Source organism: Mesoplodon densirostris, chromosome 4 (genome assembly GCF_025265405.1).
Source record: "Mesoplodon densirostris isolate mMesDen1 chromosome 4, mMesDen1 primary haplotype, whole genome shotgun sequence".
Lineage (NCBI taxonomy): Eukaryota > Metazoa > Chordata > Mammalia > Artiodactyla > Ziphiidae > Mesoplodon > Mesoplodon densirostris.
The window spans coordinates 174,005,956-174,031,471 of record NC_082664.1 but is presented as its reverse complement, the minus strand read 5'-3'; the positions used below and the strand labels follow the sequence as shown (position 1 = coordinate 174,031,471).

The window sequence follows — 25,516 nt, the reverse complement described above, 5'->3', positions numbered from 1 at the left end:
TAAACATGAAGAAAAATAATGATTGGCTTTCCAAATATATCACACCAGTAGACATGATGGACATCCCAAAAGCCTAATATTGGCTTCTTTCAAGAATATCACTGGGCCTCCCTGGTGGCGCAAGTGGTTGAGAGTCCGCCTGCCGATGCAGGGGATACGGGTTCGTGCCCCGGTCTGGGAGGATCCCATATGCCGCGGAGCGGCTGGGCCCGTGAGCCATGGCCGCTGAGCCTGCGCGTCCGGAGCCTGCGCGTCCGGAGCCTGTGCTCCGCAACGGGGGAGGCCACAACAGTGAGAGGCCCGCATACCGAAAAAAAAAAAAAAAAAAAAAGAATATCACTGAACCTTAGCAAAATTCAGTTTAACATACTTCATTTCTTTTTTTTTTTAACATCTTTTTTGGAGTATAATTGCTTTACAATGGTGTGTTAGTTTCTGCTGTATAACAAAGTGAATCAGCTATACATATACATATATCCCTATATCTCCTCCCTCTTGCATCTCCCTCCCACTCTCCCTATCCCACCCCTCTAGGTGGTCACAAAGCACCGAGCTGACCTCCCCGTGCTATGTGGCTGCTTCCCATTAGCTATGTATTTTACATGTGGTAGTATTTATAAGTCCATGCCACTCTCTCACTTCGTTACAGCTTACCCTTCCCCCTCCGCATGTCCTCAAGTCCATTCTCTACATCTGCGTGTTTATTCCTGTTCTGCTCCTAGGTTCTTCAGAACATTTTTTTTGTTTTAGATTCCAAATATATGTGTTAGGATACGGTATTGGCTTTTCTCTTTCTGACTTACTTAACTCTGTATAACAGACTCGAGGTCCATCCACCTCACTACAAATAACTCGATTTCGTTTCTTTTTATGGCTGAGTAATATTCCATTGTATATATGTGCCACATCTTCTTTATCCACTCATCTGTTGATGGACACTTAGGTTGTTTCCATGTCCTGGCTATTGTAAATAGAGCTGCAATGAACATTGTGGTAAATGAATCTTTTTGAATTATGGTTTTCTCAACTGACTCAATTGCTGGGTCATATTGTAGTTCTATTTTCAGTTTTTTAGGGAACCTCCATACTGTCCTCCATAGTGGCTGTATCAACTTACATTCTCACCAACAGTGCAAGAGGGTTCCCTTTTCTCCACACCCTCTCCAGCATTTACTGTTTGTAGATTTTTTGATGATGGCCATTCTGACTGGTGTGAGGTGATACCTCATTGTAGTTTTGATTCACATTTCTCTAATGATTAGTGATGTTGAGCATCCTTTCATGTCTTTATTGGCAATCTGTATATCTTCTCTGGAGAAATGTCTATTTAGGTCTTCTGCATATTTCTGGATTGGGTTTTTTATTTTTTTTGATATTGAGTTGTATGAGCTGCTTGTAAATTTTGGAGGTTAATCCTTTGTCAGTTGCTTCGTTTGCAAATATTTTCTCCCATTCTGAGGGTTGTCTTTTCGTCTTGTTTATGGTCTCCTTTGCTGTGCAAAAGCTTTTAAGTTTCATTAGGTCCCATTTGTGTATTTTTGTTTTTATTTCCATTTCTCTAGGAGGTGGGTCAAATAGGATCTTGCTGTGATTTATGTCATAGAGTGTTCTGCCTATGTTTTCCTCTAAGGGTTTTATAGTGTCTGACCTTACATTTAGGTCTTTAATCCACTTTGAGTTTATTTGTGTGTATGGTGTTAGGGAGTGTTCTAATTTCATTATTTTACATGTAGCTGTCAAGTTTTCCCAGCACCACTTATTGAAGAGGCTGTCCTTTCTCCACTGTATATTCCTGCCTCCTTTATCAAAGATAAGGTGACCACAGGTGCGTGGGTTTATCTCTGGGCTTTCTATCCTGTTCCATTGGTCTATATTTCTGTTTTTGTGCCAGTACCATACATTCTTCATTTCTCCTACATTCAATTACATAAGGATGGAGTAACTTCCATTAAAATACAGTTTATCAGTAAAACAGGGTGTTTCAAGAATTTGATCAACACGGAAATTTCTTTTTTGATAGCTCTCTACCAAGGTCCCAACACTTTACCTTTTTGCCATTATAATCTATTAGAGGAGCTTAGAATTTAGTGAATCTGAAAGTTACAAATAGTGACCCTCTGATACAGAGGCCCTTGAGAGAAAATTCTAAATTATCTAAATAATAATCCCTCAATCTAAGCTTTAATGTTTAGTAATAAGATCAAAATTGCATATCATGAAAATTCCAGCAAACAATAAAGTATTTATATGTAAGGTAGCAAGAGCTAATACATGCTCTAAATTCATAGGTTATGGCAAGAAAATCTTTGAAAAAGAGCTTTCTAAAAGACCTTGAATATTTTATTTCATTAATACCCTTTTTTTTTCACACAACACACTCATAATCCAATTATGTCTTGCAATTGAAAACAGAGTTCTTGACCCAGAGCAAAATATAAGAACAGATAAGTAACAGTCAATTCAACTGGGTTGGCAAGTAGTTATGAAAGAACTATTGTGTGTGTAGAGAATTCCTCCAGGACCTAAATGAAGTAACACATCCTACTTATAAAGGTCTAGTGATATAGTGGGTCAGATCCTATTTCTGAATTGTATAAATAAAAAGGCAATTATAACACTTACTTTGGAGAGGCACTAGTATTATAAGAGATCATACTGTTTGTGGTCAGTCAGAAAACATATGCTTGAATTCTGACTTATTAGTTATGTGAATTTGGGGCTGTTCTCTTAACTTCTCTGAGATTATTTTTTTTTAACTTGTAAGAACAATCATTCAATGAGATTCAGGAACACTTTGAAGAAAGCAGAACCACCAAGATGTCCTAATAGGTGAAATACGGGGTATAAGAGGAAGAGAAGAATAAAGGATGACTTCCAGGTTTTTGGCCTGAGCAACCTTAAGAATGGAATTGCCATCAAGGATCTGGGAAAGGCAGCAGGTGGAGTTGATTTGGAGAAGAGAACACAAGTTCAGTTTTGCAAATGTTAAGTGTGAAGTGTCTATTTGAAATATAATTCCTGATATCAAATAAGTAGTCTGATAAAGTAGTACGGAGTTTGGGAGAGATGTCTGGGCTCTATAATTTGGGATTCATTTACATAAAGACGAGAGACAAAGCCATGAGATCAGATAAGACTAGATCATTAAGGGAGTGCCTGTAGGCAGTGAAGTTAATAGGTCCAAAGGGATGAGACTCAGGACACTACAAGGCTAAAAGGTTAGGCAGAAAGGAAGAAGCAAAGGACACTGAGAAGAGCAATTCAGTGAAGTACCATTATTTAATTAACTAGATTGTGACACTAAGTGCATAACATGGAATTTCTTGTGAGTTACATTTATTAAACATTCATCCAGCCAAGATATATCCAAGCAAACTAAGTCTTAGATACTAAGAATATAGCAGTGCACATTAAATATTCTGCTTTACTGGAATTTGAAGGTTAATGCTATTCATTTAATCAGCACTAATTCCCTGGTAATGTGACTCGGCACTACAACAGTGACTCAGTTGAGAATTTTAAATGTTTAAGGCAGATCTGAAAGTTTATTGGAATAAGAGTATCTCTTTAATATAAGCTAACTACAGAGCTGAAAGAAAATGAAGTTTTTAAAAAAATCTATTGATTAGATAAACATCAATAGATGCTGATTAGATAATTAGTTGATTAGATAAACATCACCAAATATAAAGTCCCCTGAACGTAAAAAAAAAATGCTTCCTAATTTTATTATGGGAAACACTGCAATATGAATTATTAGTTACCTCAAACTCTTTGTTCTAGTCTTAAATTATCTTATATCCTTAAAGAAAAATTTTAAAATGTTCAACCAGTTAAATTCAATAAAAGAATATCATCTGTTACACTGGAGAAAAAAATTTAAAAAAGAATATCATTCCGCTACACACACTCTGTGTGGAACAGAATGTGCTGTTGCTTATACACACTTGTTTTGGAGTGTAGAAGTGATCTTAGATTATTTTCCTATTAATGATTATACTTTTGCACTCAACTTGCCATACTTTTGTGTTCCATCCACCACCACCATTCTGTAGCTACTCCAATTTGGCCACCTCCCAACCAAACTTATACATTTTCAAGATGAGGCAATTAGTTTATTAGTCTAGCTAATTTCTTTTTTAATCTCCATAAGTATGGTGACTACTCAACTTATGTTTACTGTAATTGGACTGAGTAACTGCTTTTTATATTTTTTTCTCCTGAGGGATTTAGAATATAAACATAGATCCTCACTAGATACAGGAGAAAAAAATCTTCAAAATTTTACCATAACATTAAGATGTTCAATTTAGATATTAAAGATCTTTATTTTATATACTCAAATCTAAATCTTTCTACTTTATCTTCATAGAAGTCCAAAAGGGTGGAAATGGAAAAAGCAGCACTTCTTCTTCCATAAGCGTAGCTCTTCCGTGAGAGCCTTTGATAAAAATTAAGCTCTTCATATTAAGAGTTAAGGCACCCTTGTGAGTGAGGTAGGTGCTCAAAAGATTAGATACCTTCTTTGATGAACCTTACCAAGCCATCAGCAGAGACTTCCTAAGGAGAGATCTTGAGAGCCCACAATCAAAGTTAGGTTCCTAGGAGTAATCCAGATCCAAATGGGAAGAAATATTGGTTAAGAGTTTAGAGAGGGGCTTCCCTGGTGGTACAGTGGTTGGGAATCTGCCTGCCAATGCAGGGGACACAGGTTCGAGCCCTGGTCTGGGAAGATCCCACATGCCGCGGAGCAACTGGCCCCGTGAGCCACGATTACTGAGCCTGCGTGTCTGGAGCCTGTGCTCCGCAACGGGAGAGGCCGCGATAGTGAGAGGCCCGCGCACCGCAATGAGGAGTGGACCCCACTTGCCGCAACTAGAGAAAGCCCTCGCACAGAAACGAAGACCCAACACAGCCATAAATAAATAAATAATTTTTTTAAAAAATGCATAATACCAAATAGTATAAAAAAAAAGAGTTTAGAGAAAAATGGACAGATTGCTAGAAGTATAAAACCTACCAAGTTGGGCTTCCCTGGTGGCGCAGTGGTTGAGAGTCCGCCTGCCGATGCAGGGGACACGGGTTCATGCCCCAGTCTGGGAAGATCCCACGTGCCACGGAGCAGCTAGGCCCGTGAGCCATGGCCGCTGAGCCTGCGTGTCCGGAGCCTGTGCTCCGCAACAGGAGAGGCCACAGCAGTGAGAGGCCCGTGTACCGCAAAACAAAAAACAAACAAAAAAAAACCAATAAAAAACACCTACCAAGTCTGAGTCATGAAGAAACAAAAATCATGTACAAACCTATAACTAGCTGGGAGACTGAATCAGTAATCAAAAACCTCCTAACAGAGAAAAGCCCAGGGCCAGATGGCCTCAATAGACAAACATTTAAAAAAGAATTAACATCAGTATTCCTCAAACTCTTCCAAAAATTGAGAGAGAACAGTTCCTAACTCATTTTATGAGGCCAGAATTACCCTGATATCAAAGCCAGACAAAGATACTACAAGAAAAGAAAACTACAGACCTATAATCCTGATTAAGATTGTTGTGAAAATCTTCAACAAAATGCTAGCAAACCATATTCAACATCACATTAAAAGGACTATACACCATGACAAAGTGGGCTTTATTCTTGGGATACAGGAGGTTCATGTTACAAAAATCAGTCAATGTAATATACCACATCCCCAGAATTAAGGACAAAAACTATATGATCATTTCAATTAATGCAGAAAAAGCATTTGATAAAATTCAATACCTTTTAATGATAAAAACCTCAACAAATTAGGAATAGAAGGAAACTATCTCAACATAATAATAGTCATATATGATAAGCCTACAACCAACATCATGCCCAATGGTGAAAAGCTGAAAACTTTTCTTTAAGATCAGTAGCAAGGCAAGGATGCCCACTATTACCACTTCTATTCAACACAGTACTGGAAGTCCTAGCCAGAGCAATTAAGCAAGAAAAAGAAATAAAAGGTATCCAAAAGAAAAGGAAGAAGTACAATTACCTCTGTTTGCAGATGACATTATCTCATATGTAGAAAACCCTAAAGATCCCCACTGCCTGCCACAAATAAACTTTTAGAACTAATAAACATATTCAGCTACATTCCAAGATACAAAATCAACATACAAAATTGGTCGAGTGTTTATACACTAACAATGAACAATCCAGAAGGAAATTTTAAAAAACAATCCCATTTACAATAGCTTCAAAAAGAATAAAACAGTTAGGAACAAATTTAACCAAGGAGGTGAAAGACTCATAAACTGAAAACCATGAAACATTGCTGAAAGAAATGAAAGAAGACATAAAAAGGAAATGACATCCAGAGGAAGAGGGGTCCAAGATGGCAGCAGAGACTGATAAATAGCAAGGAGATTGACTCAGTAATCAAAAACCTCCCAACAAACAAAAGTACAGGATAAGATAACTTCACTGGTGAACTTTACCAAACTTTCAAAGAAGATCTAATACCTATCCAAAAAACTGGAGAGGAAGGAACACTCCCAAACTCATTTTATTAGGTCAGAGTTACACTGATACCTAAACCAGACAAGGATAACACTACAAAAAGAAAATCACAGGCCAATATCTCTAAGGAACATATATCCAAATATCCTAAACAAAATATTAGCAAACCAAATGCAATAATACATTAAAAGGATCACAAACCATGATCAGTGGAATTGACTCCACAGATGCAAGAATGGGTCAACATCTGCAAATCAATCAACATGATTCACTGCATTAACAAAATGAAAGATAAAATCATATGATCAGCTCAATAAATGCAGAAAATGCATTTGACAAAATTTAACATGCATTTATGATAAAAAAAACCACTGTCAACGAAATGGGTGTAGAAGGAACATACCTCAACATAATAAAGATCACATATGACAAATGACAAACACACAGCTAATATCACACTCAATGGTGAAAAGCTGAAAGCTTTTCTTCTAAAATCAGGAAGAAGGCAGGATATCCACTCGCTCCACTGTTAATCAACATAGTATTGAAAGTTCTAGCCACAGCAATTAGGTAAGAAAAATGAATAAAAGGCATCAAAGTAGGAAAGGAAATAGTAAAACTATCACTATTTGCAGATAACATGATACTATATATAGAAAACCCTAAACACCCCTCCAAAAAACTGTTAAACTAATAAATGCATATCAGTTGAGGCAGTTGATAATTCAGTTAATATACAAAAATCTGTTGCATTTCTATACACTAATAATGATCATAAAGCAAAATCAAGAAAACAATCCTATTTAACAATCACATCAAAGGAATAAAATACTTAGGGATAAATTTAACTAAGGATGTACACTGAAAACTATAAAGCACTGATGAAAGAAACTGAAGAAGACACAAATAAATGGAAAGACAGTGCATGCTCATGGACTGGAAGACTAAATATTGGTAAAATGTCCATACTAACCAAAGCAATCGACAGATTCAATGTAATCCCTATCAAAATTCCAAAGGCATTTTTCACAGAATTAGAACTAGTTATAAAATTGGCATGGAAACCCAAAAGACCCCAAATAACCAAAGCAATCTTGACAAAGAACAAAGCTGGAGGTCATAATGCTCCTTGATTTCAAACTATACTACAAAGCTATAGTAATCAAAACAGTATGGTATTCACTTTGCTGTACAGTAGAAACTAACACAACATTGTAAAGCAACTATATTCCAATAAAAATTAATTTTAAAAAACAGTATAGTACTGACATAAAAACAGACACATAGATCAATGGAACAGAATAGAGAGCCAAGACATAAACCCACACATATATGGTCAATTAATTTATGACAAAGAAGGCAAGAAGATACAATGGGGAAAGAATACTGTCTTCCATAAGTGGAAAACTGGACTGCTACCATGCAAAAGAATGAAATTGGACCACTATCTTACACCATATACAAAAATTAACTCAAAATGAGTTAAAAAATTGAATGTAAGACCTGAAATCATGAAACTCCTAAAATAAAATGTAGATGGTAATCTCCTTGACATCTACAACATTTTTGTGGATCTGACTCCAAAGGCAAGGGAAACAAAAGCAAAAATAAACAAATGAATCTACATCACACTAAAAGGATTCTGTACAGAGAAGGAAACCATCATCAAAATGAAAAGGCAACCTACTAAATGGGAAAAGATATTTGCAAATCATATATCCAATAAAGGGGTTGATATATAGAACTCAATAACCAAAAAAGAATTGCCATATGATCCAAAAATCTCACTTCTGGGTATATATCTAAAAGAATTGAAAGCAGAGTCTTGAAAAGATATTTGCACACCTATGTTCACTGCAGCATTATTCACAACAGCCAAGAGGTGGAAGTAACTCAAATGTTCATCAATGGATAAGTAAAGAAAATGTAAAGAAAATAAGAATAAGTAAAGAAAATACAATGGAATTATTATTTAGTCTTAAAAAAGAAGAAAATCCTGTCACATGCTACAACATAAATGAACCTTGAGCACTTTATTCTCATTGAAATAAGCCAGTCACAAAAAACACATATACTTATAATTCCTCTTATATATGGTATCTAAAGTAATTAAACTCACAGAAAACTAAAGTGGAATGGTGGTTGCCAGGGACTAGGGCAAGAGGGAAATGAGAAATTGTTTAATGGGCATAGAGTTTCAATTTTATACGATAAAAAAGTTCTGGAGATCCGTTCCACAGCAACGTGAATCTAATTTATACTACTGAACTGTACACTTAAAAATGATTAAGATGGTAAACTTTACATTACATATTTTTTACCACAATTAAAAATTTGTGAAAAAAAGAGTTTAGAGCAAAATAGTCTTTCTCCCCCAACAATATGTATGTAAAGACTACAGGTCATATTGCAACACATAATTGGCATGACATATAATCCATCTCAACTCCTGGTAAAACATAATAGCAGAGCAAAACCTGGCCAACTTGACAGTCATGAAGATTTTGTATAGAGGTACTATTGAGCAGTGAAATGGCTAAAAATGAAGGCTAAAATTAGATACGTACAGGGGAAGTCTTTTTCAGCATCTAATGGAAACCATGCTTGTGCCCAAGGATCACATTTACATGTCATTCTGAAGAAAACTAATTTAACTGAAAGAAGTAGGCAAAAGATGCAAATACAATAAAACTTATACAATTCAAAATCCTCTAGAAACCTTTAAATACTTTTTTTTTTTTTTTACTTTGTTTTGGAATCCTCCTAAAATGTGAAACACTTTCTGGCTTCTCTGAACTGAACACCATAAACAGAATTTAACATTTTCTTCATGAGTCAGAATCATTACTTTGAACAACAGGTACTGAGCTATGCTGAAATACACTAATGCCCTCTGAAGCTGTTAAAAGTATACGGCTATTTTCTCATATAACAAATAGCCCAGACTGCTGTACTGTTTTCTTTCTTTTATTTACTTTTTATGTTTTCTTTTTCCTTCTTTATCATATTTTAATTGTAAAATATAGAGTTACTTCTAGACATGTCTCTTCTCTCCTATATTATGGTTATAATTGCCTGTATACATGGAAACTAGATCACCAAACATACAAAGCAAGAGTACATGAGATAATACATAACAAAGTAAGAGTAAATAACATAATAGTAAATAGTTCATGTTTACTGAGTGTTTGGTATATGCCAGGTCCTGTTCTAAGCAATGTGTAAGTATTAACACATTTAACCCTACATCAATTTTATCATTATCTCCATCTTCAAGATGAGAAAATTAAGGCATAGACTGCTAAGGCAACTTGCCCAAAGCTTTAACTGGCAGAGCCAGAATTCAATCCCAGGAGTCTGGCTCCAAAGAGAGTAATAACTACTCTCCCATACACAGGAGTGGATGCTACTGTCTGGTCACTTTGGAATCTACATTGTTTCAAGAATTTTATTTTTCCATTCTTCTTGTTTTTAAGCAATATTCCAAATGGATCAGTTTGCTGGATCATTAGGCTTCGGGTATGTGAAAGTTATTAATTTTTAAATGCATATATGAAATGTATTTTAAGAAATGTGGTTAATTCTTACATCTGTTACAAATTTAAAAAATAAGCCTCTCCCTTCCCAAAGCAGAGTTCCCAAAGCTCAGATCTTAGAAAACAAATCTTCATTTCAGATCATATAAGTAGAGTAACTCTTCTCTACCTGAATTCCTGAAAATAGAAGTCCTCTGGGTCTAAGGAGAATCAGCAGGCGGGTTCACAGATGCTTAGTCCCAAACTAAACTCAGCAAGCAAAGCAATGGAAACCAGGGAGTTCACGGCAGTCCAGATTGTCACTTCTTTCTCTCTGGTGGCCAAAACACGGTTCCACTCTGCTTTGACAGAAGATGTATCTAATTCCAGAAAGGGTTTCCTACTATAGTGAATTTATTGAACCTTATTCAAAAAAGCAGATTGCAACACCACAGAGGCATAGAGAAAAGTGAAAGGCCTGACACTGGCAAGACCAAGTAGCAACTGGGGCTTCTAGATTATTTTTAAAAGCCAGCAACCTTTATTTTTATTTTACTCCTTTAATGAAACTTGTGAAGAAACACTGTAAAATGTTGAATCTGGTAATTTGCGAGTGGGTTTGGGGGGACTTGGTATTAAAACAGGTTAATTATCCTAACATCCAGTGACTTCTCCACAACTATCAGCAGTTTATTAAAACAAAAGGAGAACACTGAAACAGAGGAAATCTAAAAGGCCCCCAGGCAATGATAGGGTACACATCACCCACATATTTCATCAAACAATCTTCCAGGAAAACAAGAACTCATGAATAACAAATAGTGCAGTATTTCACCAGGGAGAAAAAGAACTACATTTTGTCTCTATTATTCATTAGCTGCCAGATAACATAGTTTAAAAAGCTTGATGGACTGGAGCAGGGTTGGGGGTGAAAGGATGTTTTCTTTTATGATATAGTTAAAAATGAAAAAAGAAACTGTTTTCTATTATTAATTTTTGAAACGTTCTTGTTATATTCAGTGGAGCCCTCTCTCACAACACAGGGCTAAGGGTGCCAATGCAGCATCTGGAGCAGACGCATTACAAGTACTGACACACAGCAAGATGCTTTGCGTGAGGTTGAAACTGACTCAGGAAAACGTTAGGATTGTATCTCATTGAGTGAGCAAGCCAATTTTTCTAGACCTTCTTACAGAAAAAAGTCCCAAACGCTCGATAAAGATAAGTTCTTAATATGCTCAACACTTTAAAAAAAATAAAACAATGCCCCCCACTAAACCACAAATTCACTACGTTCTACCTTTGACACCCTGCACTTCCTGTGGTCACAGGTCATAAGCAATGGGAACTTTCTTCTCATTACTGACTTAATTTAGCTCTTGCTTACTGAGCCCCATTGTGTGCTCTTTGCTACAGCAACAAAGAGGAACAAAATCATGGTCTAGTTCTCAGAGAGCTTACCACCCACAGGTAGAAAAGTAAAATCAAAGTTACTGTATGGTACTCTACCATGTTCACAGCTAAAGGGCTTCACATATATTTGTTTTTGAGTAGTCCATCTTTACACATTTTTCTGGCATCAACTGTTTGTTAAAATACAAATTGCTATACTAAGAACAGAAATCAATGAAAGAATATATAATACGGTTTCAACTTGATAAAATTCAAAAACATGTAAAATTTTTATAAAGTACTACTTAAACATACATACATACATGAAACGATAAAGAATCAAAGTGATAACATAAATTTCAGGATAATGGTTACCTTTTGGGGGGCAGATGGGTATAGGATGACAGAGGAGAATACAGGGGCTTCTTAGGTAATGGTAACAATCTATTACTGAAATGAGGGAAGGAAGGAACTGACTTTAGTTTCTGGCTGTGATACATTATTTTATAGCAGGATGAAGTTTTCACCAAAAACAATTCGAATATCTGGATAAAATGGAAGGAAGGAAGAAAGAAACAAAGAAATGAAGGAACAAACAAATGACTGAACTCACCTACTTACCTATAAGGAGGCGTCAGAAAGCTGCCAATGGAGCCAAAATTGAGAAGCCAAGATCACAGAAAGAAGAAAAATGCACAGATATACTATATTCTTTATTTATGTATCAAACTGAGTATTTGATGAGATGAGGCATTGGGGAAAGACTGAGAATCCAGACAAACAGAAGCTGGTAAGAAGTAGAGAAGCCAGCAAAATTTTGGTAATCTTACAGCCCAGAGGAGAAAAAAAATCAATTTGAGCACTTCAAAAATACTCAAGCCTTAAGGACAAAATCTCAGACAGAATGAAATAACAAAGAAATAAGACTGAGACTCAAAATTTGTTGTTGAATTCTTAAGCTGTCTGCAGTGAAAATCAAAGACGCAAAGCAGATGCTAAAGAGAGACAGGGTTGAGTTTTTGGTAGTATCGCAATGTTAAATTCCTAAATTGGAGTTCAGGAATTTCTGAGGACGAAGGGCCCTAGTAAACATCTCAGTGAGCTCCCCATAGTGCTATATCCTAAAGTAAGAGTAAATAAGGAGCAGTTTGAGACTTTCATAGACTTCTGTCCAGCTGTGGGACAGATCAAGTCCTGGTTAGATTAAGATGATCTGTCTCTACCTAGTTACTTATCAGAGACAGGGTAAAACCTCTCTGGAAGAAGGTAATGCATCCAGAACCACTGCAACAAAACTATGTGTGGCATTCACTCTTAAATTACCAAACACTAAGAAATAAACAGACAGTATAAACAGATCGACAAATGACCAGATACTCAAGCTACTGACAGATTTTTAAATAACTATAATCAACATATGCAAGAAAGCGGAGGACAACTTTTAGAAAAATTGGAATCTAATTTTTAAAAAAACAATAAAATATTCTGGAATAGTCCAGAACTAACAAAACCAAGATAGGATACCAGAGGAGACAGAGTAAGTCAAAGAGAAGACAGATGAGCAAAACATGTCCAGTCTGAAGCTTGAAAACTAAACTGAATAGAAATATACAAAAGAACACAAAGGACATAACGAATCATAGAAAAGGGATCTAATATACTTGTACTTAGAGCCACATAAAGGGAGAGGACAGAAGCAATATTAGATAAAATATATCTAGTTATACACCCCAAAGTGGATAAACACACACCATAGCCTAACTAGAAAGCCAAACACACACAAAAATCTTAAAATAGCCAGAGGGAAAAAAAAGACCATACTTACAAATAAGTAGCAACAAGTTTGACAACTGTCTTCAAAACAGAAATAAAAGAAACCAGAAAATAATGGAATGACATCATTAAAGTGCTAAAAGAAGGGAAAACCCTAGAATTGTTTCCCAAGAGAAAATATCCCTTCAAATGTGAAATACATAAAGGTATTTCAAGTCAAACAAAACCTGAAAAAAAAAAACAACCTTATCACAGACCTATGACAAAAGAAATGCTAAAGGAATTTTCAAGCAAAAGGAAAATTATGCCAGACAGAGGCACAAAAATGGAGGACAGAATGAACAGCAATGTAAGTAAATATGTGGGTAAATCTAAAACAGATAGTACAAGGTACTAACAGTAATAATAATGTCTCGTGAGCTTTAAGATATATATTGAATCAAAATGCAAGGCAAAAGGCAGGGGGAAGGGTAAATGCAGGTAAAAGGTGCTGATACCCTATTTCATCTGGGAAAGTTAAAAGGAATAACATATTTGTTTGTAATGAGCTAAGGATATATGTTGTAATCCATAGAATAACTACTAAAAGTATAGAAAAATAGTTTATAACAGGCAAAGAAAAAAGTGGAATACTAATAAAAAGAAATAATAGATTAATGCCAACTAAGGCAAGAAAAGAGACAGAAAGGAATATAATGGGACACACAGAAAAAGATATTAAGATAATATATGTGAATAAAATTAACAAGGAAGGGAAGAAGGAAAACAGAAAGACAAGCAGCTGTCTGATTTCTAACAGTGATTTCTTTAAAATTTGAAAACATTGTTAGGGGGTTTTTCCAGTGATAATTAGAAAGCAATTACATTTGTATAGTAAGGCCATTAGATTAATATGATGTATGTTTACATTTTTATAAAAGAACGACAGCAGGAAAAGGAGGAAAAAAAATGTTTTTTATCAGGATGTTACCTTTGAAATGGGGTGGATAATGATTGGAAGAGAGCAAAAATTGACTTTTTTGCTGGTAATATTCTCCTTTCCCACCTGAGTGCTTGTTAAACAAGTATGGTCATTTTGTGCATTATTTTGTATGTATTTTGCACACAAAAGTTTTAAAAAATAATCAAGTAGCACTATGAGAAACCATTTTACACTGACTAGAGTGGCTAAAATTAAAAAGGGAAACAATAACAAGTGTTGGTGAGGATGCAGAGAAATTGAGCCCTCGTACACTGCTGGAGGGATTATAAACAGTACAGTCACCTTGGAAAACAGTTTATCAGTTCCTTAGTCCCCATATGACCCAGCAATTCCACTCCTGGGTTTATACCCAAGAGAATTAAAACACAGACCCACACAGAACTGGCATAGAAAAGTTCACAGCAGCTTTATTCATAATAGCCAAAAAATGGACACAACGCAAATTTCCATTAGCTAGTAAATGGATAAATAAAATGTGGTCTATTCATATAATAAATTATTATTCAGCAATAAAAAGGAATGAAGTACTGATACATGCTACAACATGAATGAATTTTGGAAAAAGTATGCTAAGTTAAAGAAGCTAGTCACAAGAGAGCACATATTATATGATTCATTTATATGAAATGTTCAAAATGGGCAAATCCATAGAAACAGAAAGTTGAACAGTGGTTGCCAAGTGTTGGGGAGAGGTACAAAGCAGTACAGCGTTTCTTTTTGGGGTGACACAGAGCCTCTGAAAGTAGACAATTGTTATGGTTGCACTACTCTGAATATAATAAGAACCACTGAATTGTACACTTTAGGAGAGTCAATTTTATAGTATGTGAATTATAGTAAAAAGAGAAGACATTGCCTTGAAAACTGAGAAAATGCAGCCTATAGAAACAAATGTAGATGGGATGCAGATAAAGGAGCTATAAAACTCAAACACTTTTGGCAATGCTTTGTCTTAGTCATCTTGGGCTGCTATATATTTATAACAAACCACCATGATGGCTTAAACACAGATATTTCTCACAGTCTGGAAGCTGGGTAGTCCAAGATCAAGGTGCTGACAGATTCAGTTCCAAGGGGAAGTCCTTTTCCTGGCTTGCAGATGGCCACCTTCCTACTGTGTCCTCATATGGTGGAGAGAGAGGGAGAGCCCTGGTCCTTCTTCCTCTTAGAAGGACACTAACCCTATTCCAGGGCACCACCCTCATGACCTCATCTAAACCTAATTACCTCCTAAAGGCCCTATCTACAAATTCCACATTTCAGGTTAGGACTTCAACATATGAACTTTGGGGGGACACAAACATTCAGTCCGTAATACATTTAATGTGTACAAGAATACAGAAGAGAAGATTGATAATGTTGGCAGAGACTGGCAAAGAAGCAAAAGTACCATTTTAAAAGATAATGGCTGGAAATTTTCCAAAAAAATTAAGTTCACATTCCAGATGCACTACAAACCCTAAATTGGATTAATACAAGGAAAATAACACCTAGATATATCAAATGCAAAGATAATCCTTAAAGCTGGCTTCATATATAACTAAAATATATATTCTATATAATCTGAATATATTTGATATTATATTATTAGGTATTTATTATTATACTATTAAAATAAAGTGACAATGGCTTGTCTAATAAAAGTGCAACAGAAAATAACTGCTAATCTAGAGTTTATATACAATTAAAATACCCTTCAAAATTAAAAAGTGAAATAAAGATATTTTCAGCAAACCAAAACCTGAAATAATTTTTCAGCTGCAAACCAATAATACATAAAATACTAGGGAGTGTTTATTAGACAGAAAGAAAATGATCTCAAATGAAAGACTGAAGATGCAGAAAGGAATCAAAAGCCATGGAAAGGGTAAAATCTGGGCTCATCTAAATTAATATTTACTATTTAAATCACTGATGTAATTATGTATGTATTATTAGGGACATCCCTAAAAGAAGCCCAAGAGGATGTAAGATACAAAGTTGGTAGTAGTGATGAGAAATGACAGAAAGGACAGAAGAGGAAAGGCAACTAGAAATGATAAAAAAGTTCAAAACCCCAATATAAAAGAACTCATACATCAGTAAGAAAAAAATAAACATTCCAATTTAAAAATGAGCAAAAGTTTAAATAGAGTATCACAATGGTTAATAAACATATAAAAAAATTCCAACTTCATTAGTCATCAAAGAAAAACAAATTTAAGATAACCAATACATACCTACTAAAATGGCTAAAACTTTTAACAACTGACAATTTAAGTGTTAGTGAGGATATGGAATAAGTAGAACCCTCATATAGTGCTGACAGACATATAAAGACATACAATCTCTTTGTAAATGAATTTGGCATTATCTACTACTATGAAGATAACATATCCTATTATCTAGCTATTTCAATCCTAGATGTATACACAACTGAAAGATATGCAAACATGCTCTAATAGACAAGAAAAAACAGCTGCACTGTTTGCAATAATCCCAAACTGTTAAGAAGCCAGATGTTCATCTAAAGTAGAATGGAGAAATAAATTGCATTTATCTAATATTATTTATATAATAGAATACTATACAGCAAGGAAAATAAACCAATGCTATATACAATAACATGGATGAATTTCTCAATCTCTCAAACAATGTTGAACAAAATAAGTCATATGTGCTGTATTATTCTATTTACATAATGTTTAAAACAGGATATTGCAATATGTAGTGTTCGAAATCAGGGTATTTTTTAGTTTGGGGGAATAGTGGGGAGGAGGTGATGGGTAAGGGCACAAGAAAGCCTTCTAACGTACTGGTGATGTTTTTTCTCTTGACCTGAGTGGTACTTATATAAGTGCGTTCCTTTTGTGACGATTCATTGTGCTGTATACCTATGATTCTATATTTTTATGCAATGTTTTTTATTTCAATAAAAATTATAGAATTAATGTTATGCCACACTTCTGCCTCTCACGCCCCCAGTTTTTATTTCCTTTCTCTTTCACCTATCATATAAATTCTATTTTTTAGTATTCTGATTTATTTGAAACAACTGGAACATTTTATCCATTCCATTTTTGCTGACAGAGAAGGAATCTAAGTACTGATACTGAAGGAGGAAGTCTCTGGAAATTAAAAGTAATTATACAAAAAATTATGTAAAATTCAGAATGTGTTTGCATGCACTCAGTTCTTGGCTGCCTCTCAAGTATTTAGAATCTGAATGTACATTTGCATTTCCCCAGTGAAATTTTAGAGGGTTATTCAATAGTAATTAGCAAATCAGCTAAAGAATAAAGGGCATAGAGCTAAACCAAAAGCTAGGAACTATACTGCTTATTAAATGCTAAATCAAAACTAAATGTTATATTCTCAAATGGCATTGAGCTTTTCTTTTATTATGGAGAAAAATAAAATATTATTTATCACTCACAAAGAAAATCATTTTAATTGGTATAATTGCTATCATTCTCGGCTGAAAAACATGCAAGATTTTTTAAACAATTTATCTTATTCTAGAAAAAAAATTCAAGATGCATAAATGTCCTTAGTTCATCATTGAACCACAAAAACAGTTTTTTAAAAAACAGGACAAATTTTAAGTAAATATTTAATGTTAAAAAATGTTTCCAAGTACTTTAGGAATATTCATTGTTATATAAACAGTAAAAATATTGGTTATAAATTTTATCATCAAAACAGGCCCCTCTAAATAATCTCTATGGCACAACATTCAAAGCCCTGCACACACTCTTCCAAGTCACAGAACTTTAGTATGCTTTGCCTTACCTGAGACTCTCAACCTAGTTTGACCAACAAAAAAATTTGGATGGAAATATAAAATAGCTATTTAATTTTAGCATTCCTGATATCTATGAGTGGGAATGTCAACTAAAATTGACATGTACCCTAGACTTTAAGAAGATAGACTTTTTAAAACAGAAGGAAAATTTCTCCAATGCAACACAAAGTTCAGAAAAGAAACATATTCAAGAACACTGAGGAGTTCACAGGAGTAATAAGCATTAGCACTAAAGTTTGAAAATTTTAAAGTACCTTCATTTTCTTTTTGAGAATGTCTGCAATGGCCAATAAGGGATATATAGGTACAAGGCATATATATAGACTCATCAAAGTATTTTCCATGATTTTATTTGAAGTTGCTAAAACTCATGGAGAAATGGATAAAAGATTTGAAGATATTATTGAATAATCATAAAAAGGGCTCTGATTAATAGAAGGAAATTTGTGGTAGTGAATCCCAAGGCCCCCACTCTTGGCACTCTTTTCTTCAATGTGTTTAATGACAGTTTGAATGAAGCATTGAGCGGATGATATTAAAGAATTAGTGGTCAAGAACACAGACTTTGGAGTGAGACACACTTTAGTTCAAGTCCCAGATTAACTACTTAATAGCAATGGAACATTGGGCAAATTACTGTCTCCTGAAATCCTATCTTCCTTATCTATAAAGTGAGAATAATAATATTTCTTACATCATAGAGTTATCTTATTTTACAAATGCTTGTATGGTATTTATTATATGCTAGTCATTATTTTTAAAACACTTTACATATATTAATTCATTTAATCCTCATAGCAACCCAGTGAGCTAGATGTGATTGATTATCAGCATCCCAACTTTATAGATGAGGAGACTGAGGTAAAGAGGTTAAGTAACTTGTCTGAGATCACACATCTAACAACTGACAGAGCGGAGTTTATATCAGGTAAATAGAATGCCCAATCATACTCATTAAATGTTAGCACTCATCACAATCATCATCATTGGAATGACACTGAATATACAAGATGATAAAAGCAGAAACTGAAAGGACAATAGGTTAATTAGAACAAAATAAGATTTAATATAAAAATATAGGGTCCTGTGACTGGATTCACAAAAATCAGCCACATAAGTTACCAAATTATGATATGACTGCCCCCCAAATACTAAAACAACAGTTGACTGCATTAAAGGCAATAAAATAATATAGAATAAACAATCATTCACAGATAGATTATTAATTTCAATATTTAGAACCTCAGTTTAAAGAGACTATAGTCCAACTGAAGAGATCTAAAAAGGAATGATTCCCTTCCTCCCAAAAAACCTATGATTCAACTATCTGTGGTATACCAGAGGCACACTTTAGGTTCAAACACAAATAGGTTGAAAGTAAAAGGACAGAAAAAAACATACCATGAAATCAGTAAGAAAAGAGAACTGGTGTGGCTGTACTAATGCCAAATACCATACAATTTAAAACAGAAGTTGGTACTAGAGACAAAGAAGAACAAAATTTTTAAGGATGAAAAGGTCAATCTATCAAGAAGACGTAACAATTGTCAACACGTATGTACCTAAAAACAGAGCACTAAAATATATGAAACAAAAACTGACAAAATTGAAGGGAGAAATAGAAAATTCAACAATAGTAGGATACTTCAATTCCCTACTTTCAATAAAGAATAGAATAACTAAGTAGATGATCAATAGGAAAGTAAAGGACTTGAACCACATTATAAATCAACCAGATTTAACAGACATCTATCTAGAAAACACTCAATCCCACAAGAGCAGAATATACCTTCTTTTCAAGTACACATGGAACATTGTCCAGGATAACCAGGACAGACCAAAAACAAGTTTCAATAAATTTAAAAGGATTTGTATTACACCAAATATGTTCTCTGACCAAAATGGAATGAAATAAAAAATCAGTAACATAAGAAAATTTGGAAATTCACAAATATGTGGAAATAAACAACACAGTTAACCAATGAGTCAAAGAAAGTATCATAGATAGACACTTTGAGATGAATAAAAATGAAAACACAGCACACCGAGATAAGTGGATATACCTAGGGCAGTGTATTAAAAGGAAAATTTATAGCTGTAAATGCCCAACTTAAAAATGAAGATTTCAAATTAACCTAGACTTCTAACTTAAGAAACTAGAAAAGAAGAAGAAATTAAATATAAAACAGAAGGGATGAAATAAATATCAGACTGGAAATAAATAAAACAAAAATAGTTTTAATTTTTAAAAATCAACAAAACTAAAAAGTTGGTTCTTTGAAAAGATCAACCAAGTTGACAAATCATTAGCTAGACTGACCAAGACAAAGGAATGAGAAGACTTAAACTAGACAAGCTGATCCCAAAATTCATAGGGAAATGCAAGGGACTCAGAATAGCCAAAACAATCTTGAAAAAGGAAGAACAAAGCTGAAAGACCTACACTACCTGATTTCAAACTTACTACAAAGCTAAAGTAATCAAGGTAGTGTGGTACTGACATATAGACAGACATATAGATCAATGGAATAGAATTGAAGAGTCAAAAAGTAAAGCATTACATTTATGGTCAACTGAATTTTGATTAGAGTGACAATATAATTCAGTGGGAGAAAGAATGGTCTTTTCAATAAATTGCACTGTGATAACTGGATATTTACATGAAAAAGAATGAAGTTACATTCCTACCTCACACCATATACAAAAAGTAACCCCAAATGAACCAAAGACTTAAATGTAATAGCTAAAACTATAAAAATCTTAAAGAAAGTATAGAGATAAATCTTCATGACCTTGGATTTGGAAACCTATCTTTAGATATGACACCAAAAGGATGAAAAACAAAAGAAAAAAAACAAATTGGACTTCATCAAAATTTAAAATTTTGTGCTTCCAAAAATACTATCAAGAAAGTGAAAAAAACAACTCACAGAATGGTATAAAATATTTGAAAATCATATATCAGATAAGGGAATGGATTCTAGTATATATAAGAACTGTAACAACTCAACAATAAAAGAAAATAAAAGTCTCAATAAATTAAAAATAGAGTTAACCATATGATCCAGCAATTCCACTATTAGCTATATACCCAAGAGAATTGAAAACATATATTCACACAAAAACTTGTACTCAAATGTTCATAGCAGCATTTTTCATAATGGTCCAAAGGTAAAAATAAGCCAAATGTCCACCATCTGATGAACAGATAAACAAAATGGGACATATCTATGCAGTGGAATATTATTCAGCCATAAAAAGTAATGAAACACTGATACTTGCTACAACATGGACAGCTTCTAAATCAATGAAGCCAAACATAAAAGGCCACATATTGTATGACTCCATTTATATGAAATATCCAGAAAAGCAAATCCACAGAAACAAAGTAGATTAGTAGTTCCAAAGGGTAGGGATTGGGGGAATGATGAGTGACTGCTAACTAATGGGTATGACCTTTCCATCTGGAGTGATAAAAATGCTCCAGAAATAGCCAGTACTGATGGTTTAACAACTCTGTGAATATATTAAAAACCACTGGATTGTACATTTTAAGAAAATAAAAAAATAAACTTTAAAGAAAAAAAATAAAGAATGACCATAAGTTAAATCTGGAGAAACCAGAAATATTTAAGCCAGATAAAAGTAAAGACTCAAGGAAGACATGAACACTACCTAAAAAATCTTTAAAATAAGACAGAGCAGAAACTAACACACCATTGTAAAGCAATTATACTCCAATAAAGATGTTAAAAAAAAAGACAGAGCTATCGATATTAGTATCTATATTATACAGATATATTAATATATCTTCTAATCATCTCTAAGAGTGTTATGTAAATGAGCTAATGACGGCTCATGGATATTGTTCCTATGTTACACTTCTTCACAGCTGGTTCAACCATTAGCTCAAAGCCCACCAGAGCCAAACTCAAATGATTATACACCCAATCACTTTAAATACTGCCTCAATAAGCATATTTTTAGCCATTTAGAGCCTACCTGCTTTGCACGCTCTGCAAAACTTCATTCCAACACCTGCTAGCCATAGGTAAGACACACGCAGGCCCTATAAAAGATCCCAAGCCTCCGCCGCCCTTCAGAGCTCTCTGACCCAGAGACTCCCCGTCTTGCAACTGAGCGACATGGCATCACCTGGACAAGAAGGCCTCTCTCCACTTCCCCACTCTCCCAGGAGTTCTCTTGACTTCTTTCCCCTTTTGAGAGGGGACACTGCCGCACTGACTCTGGAACGTCTGCCCCCTGGGACTTCCCCCCTCATGCAACTGAGCCACCCAAATAAAGCCATTCTGTGGTCCTGCCACCTCATGGCCATGTTTTTCCTTTGATCTGTCCCCAAATTCTTCAACTCACCATAAAGGGGTTACTTCGTTTGATTAAAACCATATTTTGGTTCAATATAAATGAAAATCTAATAGTAAGAGATGGTCTAATACAAATATGTGATGAGTTCTCTGTCCCTTACAAACATCCCACATTTTGAAGGGCAAGACTCTCTGAAAAAGAAACAGAAACTAGATAAATGGTTTGGACTAGAAGAATGCTGGTACAGCCTCAACCTAATTTTCAAAATGTAGAAAATAATCCAAGACCCAAAATATTTTACCAGTTTGGATTGGTTATTTCCCTAGTATACCCAAATAATTCAATTTAACTGTAGTCAACAATTTGTTTTCCTATTGGGAGATGAGGAAGATCTGATATCTGAAAAATGACAATGATTTCCTGATTTTCATCCCCAAAATAATGTATAATTGACCAATTTTTATTGCAAGTTGCTATAAATAATGCTAAACTTCATGAAGAAAATGTATTGGTGATTTCTAACAATATGTTAACACAAAATTGGTATTGTTCCAGTGATAAAAGGTAAGAACTACATTTGGCAAGAGTAAAGAAGTACTTTAAATAAACCTATTAAATAAACAAATGATCAGCCACAAATGTTAGTTAATTACATCAATCTTTTGTGAATAAGAAAATTTATATTTAGGTTTAGGAACAGGAAGCAAAGATGATCATGATTATCACTTTTTAATAAAATAATTAAGTACTCACTATATATTTTAACATGAGGATAACAAGATGAATAAAATAGTTATTTACATGAAAACATATCCTTAGTTTCCTAGACAGTGCCTAAGTCACCAAGGTAATTGAAGCAAGATATTCAAGGATTTCACAAATGAAAGCACTTCATTATTGAATTAAAAATCTGTGTTTTAGATCTGAAAAGATTTACTTGACATTGGTAAATCACCACTTCATCACTTTTGAGCCTTCCTGCAGAAGACAATGCTGTGATTCAGTAGCGAGGGGAAGATCCTCTTCCAATCCCACGATAAGACACAGCAAGCATAATGTGCCCAGGGAGGCAGACATTCAAAGCTCTGAATTCTGTTTCATTTTTAGGCTATGGTCCCAACTTTTATTATAAAAAAATCAGTAATGGAAACCTTTAGTGATTTAAAACAGAAGACTTGGCCTCAGTTTTACACTAGGTTCAACAGCTCTAATTAGGCTAAATCCACCTTAGAAAAGTGAGGTGTAGGAAATAATCGTTGTAAAGCACTTTTTAAGTAGCAAGTGCTACAAAAGTGTTAAATAATAAGCTTAAGTACTACAAAAATTAACTGTTCAATAAAAAATTGGATTTTCTTGAAGAACAAAGTAATCAACGGCAGAAATCTATTTCCCCTAAACTGGAGACAGTTGTAGTCATTTCTGCTCCTGCAGAATTTTAACAAGGTTGTTAAAAGTGGAGATGTAATAGGTATTGTCACAGCAATACTGTAGTAGGACAGGAAGAAATACAAGCAAAGCTGCAGAGTATTAGTTTAGAAACGACTACCCTAGATTTCTTTCTAGCACTGTATATGTCATCTGGTTTATATTTTTATCTGTTTCTTTGAGCATGTATTTAATTCTCTTATATTCTTACAGTGGCCATGTTCAATACTAAGAAACTTCAGAAAGAATCAGGAATGTAATACACAAAGTAGCCGTTCAACACATATTCTGCTTCCTTAGATATCTAAAACATGAGTCAGATACATCAGATACCAATAAAAAAAATTCGATGGCTGGTAACACACTGTGAAATTATCTCATTAGTCAGCTTTATCCTGTTAGAAATGAAAGAGATCTCTAGAATCTGTGCCTTTAATCTGGGACAAGCATCTCTTTAATGGTGGGAAGGATTATAAGGATATATAATTTGAGCCTTTGATATTCAGGTTCTGATGGCTGGAAAGGCAGAAGCAACCAATCAGCAAAGCCATATTTGCCTTTTATTCTTAATACTATAGACTTATTAAAATTATATTAACATAAACATATTAAAAAGCTTATATACTTTAAAAAAAGGTTCTAGAAATTGAGATACCATATTAAAGCAAAATGAATGCCAAGAAATATCCTAGAATTTTGCCTGAATTTCTTTGTCTGCTTAATTTTAATTTCTACCTCAAAAATTCACTTTTTTATCAGACTTAATTCAAGGACTTCCCTACACAGTTGTAGGACACTGCTGAGCTCACTGTGAAGATGGTAGTGTTAGTTCTTCATTAACTAAACTGATGGCCTTAACTTTATCACCATGGGTTTCACTGTACTGATATTCAAAATATTTAATGACGGTATGGCATGGATACCAAACAATGCTGGCCACAGTACTAGAGCATGGTCCTGGGGGGTCCCCTGCAGATCCAGAGATCCTCTTTTAGTTGGGGATGTCCAGGTGTTTCATACCAAAGGGCCAGGACTGGGAGAGGAGTGAAGTAGGTATCTGAGTGATTCTGAGAAGTGGCTATTTATCCACAGTTTAAAAAACAACAACAACAACGAAAGCAACAAACAAAAAAACTATGGATATGGCTGCTTTGCTATATCAGACCTGGGTGACAGCCTAAACAGAAGCAAGTCCCCATCTGATTCAAAGGAAACATGGAAATTCAAATACAAGGAGAGAGTAGCTACCTTTACGCCTTTGTCCCTTGTCCTTTTATTATCTGACACTATTTGGCGCAATTCGGGAAGCCTGAACCCACCCCCAACTCCCTCCCCTCCCCAAATCTTCGTAATCCTGTATTGTCTGACTTTGAGGTTTTACCATTTGTCCCAGGACAGCCATTGGCACCCCCCACCCCAGCTCTCCAGGACACTTTAACATGAAAATAAGGTTGTTTACTTGCTACCTCTGCCATCCACAGCCTTCTGCTGAAGCGGCCACACAGATTTTCCCTCATTCTGTCTCAGTAGGAGACTTCTGAAAGGGGTCACATTTTAATTTCAAATGTTAGATACCCTACTTGCAACAAAGAAAAGCAAGTTTTAAATAGAATGCCAAGAATTCCTTCTCTTCACAGGCGTATCTCCTGCTTAGGAGAGATTTAGAGTGAGAGCACAGGTAGGATGCCAGCTTTCTCTGCAAACACCTGTTCAGGCTCGTAGACTCTTCTGTGTAAGAGTCCCCATCTCACCCGGAGATAGAACTGACTATTTTTTCTTAGCATTTTGGTGGTATTTCTATTATGTCTTGTAATACTCATTTTAAATCATTTA

General features: G+C 34.7%; 1 protein-coding gene across 1 annotated transcript in view; it reads right to left on the bottom strand.

Annotated features, from left to right (window-relative positions):
- Positions 1 to 25,516, bottom strand: part of GPR158 (G protein-coupled receptor 158) — a 308,287-nt gene that overhangs the window by 161,940 nt on the left and 120,831 nt on the right. The window lies entirely within an intron of this gene.